General features: G+C 44.6%; 1 long non-coding RNA gene across 1 annotated transcript; it reads right to left on the bottom strand.

Annotated features, from left to right (window-relative positions):
* Positions 1 to 332: 332 nt before the first annotated feature.
* LOC125517579 lies at positions 333 to 2,291 on the bottom strand. The gene is made up of 3 exons (XR_007287688.1): positions 2,077 to 2,291; positions 1,762 to 1,985; positions 333 to 878 (listed from the first exon to the last, which is right to left on the bottom strand). It is a non-coding gene; the product is annotated as an uncharacterized LOC125517579 (long non-coding RNA).
* Between the last annotated feature and the right edge of the window lie 1,685 nt (positions 2,292 to 3,976).

Raw genomic sequence — 3,976 nt, 5'->3', positions numbered from 1 at the left:
AACCAAACAAATGCAATGGCAACACTAACGTAAGAAGCAAAGTAGATCTGCCCACTATCATACAATACTATCATACAATGCAATGTCAACACTAATGTAAGCAGCAAAGTAGATCTGCCCGCTATCCGCCTAAGCAAACACAGAAGTACAATGCTTGAGATACATGTATGGACCAAGAAAAACAGGCAATGTGACGATAGTATGAGCGAACAATAACTTTGTGAGTAAAAAGAACATAAATAATACAACAATCTCTGAACACCTAGGTAGTAACTAGAATGGTTGCTTGCTGTTCATGAGTGTCAACCATCAGCATGCATGTACATCAAAAAGAAAACAATAGGATTCATCTTTCCCATATACAACAATCAACAAACATCTAACATCATTACATTACCGCAAAAGAAAAGTCCAGAATTACCAAAAGGTTGCATTCTAACAAAATTGACAACAAATTCCATGTACATACTAACCAGTATGTGTTAATGGAGTGACAAAAAAATTCTCACTAGCTGGGAGTTATTGGTATATAGTGTTCTGACATGTGCAACTCTAACTAAACTGATCATAGAAGTGGAAAGACCTACAAGAACAAGTTCAATCAGAATCGAGGCATGTAAAATTTTAAGCGCCATCATAACAGATCTACAAAAACAAACCATGATCATCATGCATCAGGATTTATGTTTCTAGCAAAACAACAAAGAGATAAGAGAAAAGATAAATGCTGGGAGTACATCAAAAGTCCCAGAAATCCACATCTCCTAAGGAGCAGAAGCAGGGATAAGAGAGCATGCATGCATGCCTAGATCGTGCATGCCTTGCTTCTTCCAACTTCGACCTAGAGATCACGTCGAAACATGAATGAAGGCAATCATCTTCATGTTGTAAAACAAAATGGTTATGAACTCAGCAGTACATACCAAAACACCACATTAAACTTGTACATCAGTACATACCAAAATACAACATTAACTTGTTCAGGAGTGCATACCAAAATACTACCGAAATACTTTGCATTAAACTTGTACAACAATACTACCGAAATACTCTGCATTAAACTTGTACAACAGTACATACTAATCTGAGCATGCTATACTTGTGTAGTTAGATCTAATCTACTAGTCTACAAGGTTGGGGGAATAATTAGATAGTTGTATTAGATATTTCCTTCAGGTTTTCTAGAAGATTCAGTATAAATGAACTGAATGTTTCTTTGTTTTCAGACCATCTGGACATATTCAACTTGTCAAGAAAAATGAAGAAATGTGAAGGTCAAACTATGTAACCGCAAATTTAAACTACTTAACTCATTTTGCACGAACACTAGGAACATATTAACTAATTTGTTAAAAGAGTTCTGCTGATCAGTATACTGATCCCTTGGGCCTTGTGTGGAGTGGATAGCATATACCACATGGTTCATTGCAAGCATAGCAAGTAAGCAAGCACATCATCCATCTAGACTATTATAATGGAGATGTTAGAAAGCCACAAAAGCAACTGAAGCAATTGCAGGAAAGCTAATTACATCAACTTAAAAGATGTTCTACAACTCAAATTCCATTCCTTCTCTTCTTCCGTCTAACAGATTATTAACAAAGTGAATTGAACTATCAAATACATAATGCTCCTACAGTTAATCAACCATGTTAAACTAAACCCACAATTTACTTTCCCACTCAACTAGCAAGTGACTAAGATCGACACATCACTTACAGATAAACTCTCAAGAGTATGATTAGAAGGGGAGAAACAAACCAGGCAGGACGGCGCGGGAGGGGAAGAGCTCCTGCATCATGCCCTCACGCTCCTCGAGGAACTGCTCCGGGGTGAGTAGGCTAGCGAGGCTGCACTCGTTGATGAAGATGTGCGCCGACTTGGTGGCCTTTTCACCCATCATATTGGCCTTGAGGGACCAGTCGAACACCTTGCCGTACCTCGCGAGATCTTCTCCTGCACCTCCGTGTAGAACCCCTCCGTGTCTGCGCCCGCCCACACCAAGCCATAGAATCAGGCAAGACATTGAAAACAATAGGGCGCAAGAAACAATAGGTAGAGGTGGGGAGCAGGTACCGAGGAGGAGGCCGTCCATGTAGAATATATGGCACACCAGAACCACAAATTCATGGCCAAGAGCACATTTATGTGCCATAATCTGGTGTATTCGTAGTATGTCACATGAGTTTCTGGACTAAGAGGCAGCTTGTAAGAAAGCAAGAGGAAAAACTATAGCCATCCATTGAATTGCACGAGGAGAGTCAGAGCAGATAGAGCTGCATAAAGAGGCTCCTGGAAATGAAACAATAGCAAGTAATGTAAGAAAGTGAACATGAGAAACAAAGTGATTTAACCGTGGTACTAGACACAAAGTGATAAAGACTAACATGGAGCTAGAGGTATCCGAAACATAGAAGCACGTTTGAGAGGCCATTTTCCATGATACTTGACCGGCCCTAGTCCAAGCTCTTCCCTTTCCTGCTCTCTTTCCATCATACAATGGTATCGGTATTCGCTATTGCAGTTCCACTCCTTCCACTTCAAGTACAATGGCTCGTGCGCGTACCATGCTTTACCACTAGGCTGGTCATCGGACAGCACAACACAATGTTTAATAGAATCCTCTTTCAGGGTGCCAGTTCTTTGACATTCTTCGAAGCAAGCTCTGGTAAAAAGGGGAAGGAAAACATGAGTAACTACTAGCATGCTGGTTGGTTGCTAGTCAAGTCAGTAGCTCGAAGTGTATGAACAAAATCAGCGCATCTTCGTAAAGCCAAATACAATAGCTTCTTTGTTGTTGCCAATGTTCCTGAATTTGAAATTCTGGATATTACTGAATTTGACATCTAAATATTATCGCGTGGCTGCAAGCCCACCACAGAGAAACAGGGGGGATGGATTCAACCGCATCTAGATATTCCCAGCTCTAACTACAAAACTAGTTGCAGTTCCCTAGAAACCACGGTAGTACTAGTACTAGTATCAATGTTAATCCACCAATCAACAGCATGTGGTAGAATATAGTACTCTACTAGAAATAAGACGAGAGCTGCGTACTATTAGCACATAGCTCTACGTGTATCACCCGGTTGCTTGTCCGCGATACTGTTGCACAATAGGCAATCATAATCCGAGACAAGAAGTCGAGCAGGCCACACGCAAGGGATGGGAACCACCCCAACCACGAGGAGATTAAACAAGGGATGAATCTAGGGGAGGAAGTCTCACCTGTAGAGCGGATCGGCGTCGCCCTCCGAGATGTCGTCGGCCGCCGCAAGAGCAGCAGCCAAGGCCGTGGCCATGAGGCCGAGGAGCAGCATTAGTGGCCCTCTCCTAGTGGGAGTGCAGCCTGTAGAGCAGCAACCTCTCATGTGGATGATATAGGTCGGTAACAAGTGGTAGGGCAAGGTCCGTGGGATTGGGAGGTGGAGATCGAGCGAGGAAGGAAGGGATGCAACGAACCTGAGCTGAGGGGGGAGAAGGGAACCTGAGCCGAGGTTGGAGCCCAACCATGCGAGCAGTCGAGCAGGGGATCGAGCTAGGAGGCGCTGGTGATCTAGCCAGGCAGGGGCGCGGTCAATGCCCTTGACACCACGTGTGTGAGTGCACTCGATGTGTCTTGGCAAGGGCGGTGCTTGATGCAGGGGGACTTGATGCGTTCGAGGAGTGATGGGATGAAGTGGAGGAAGAAAGCTAGGGAGGTCCGGCGGGCGGCGGGACGGCGGACTTGGGCGGTGGAGCTCAACGCGGCGACGGCTTGGCGTGTGCTTGGCGGGGCATCGAGGAACCAGGGCTGACGGAGGTTGAAGATGGTTTCGAGCGGAGCGGACTTGGAACTAAGGCGACGGCTCGATGAGGAAGTCCATGGAGGCGTCCTTGCACAGAGAAGTACATAGGGGTGTTGAGACTTGAGAGAAAAAAGGAAGAGATAAACAGAGGGAGGAAGAAGAGCGGGGCAACACGATGACCCGCGGAA

This window comes from Triticum urartu, chromosome 6, assembly GCF_003073215.2.
Source record: "Triticum urartu cultivar G1812 chromosome 6, Tu2.1, whole genome shotgun sequence".
In the NCBI taxonomy this organism is placed as follows: Eukaryota; Viridiplantae; Streptophyta; class Magnoliopsida; order Poales; family Poaceae; genus Triticum; species Triticum urartu.
The sequence above is the reverse complement of the archived record's forward strand: the minus strand, read 5'-3'. Positions and strand labels throughout refer to the sequence as shown.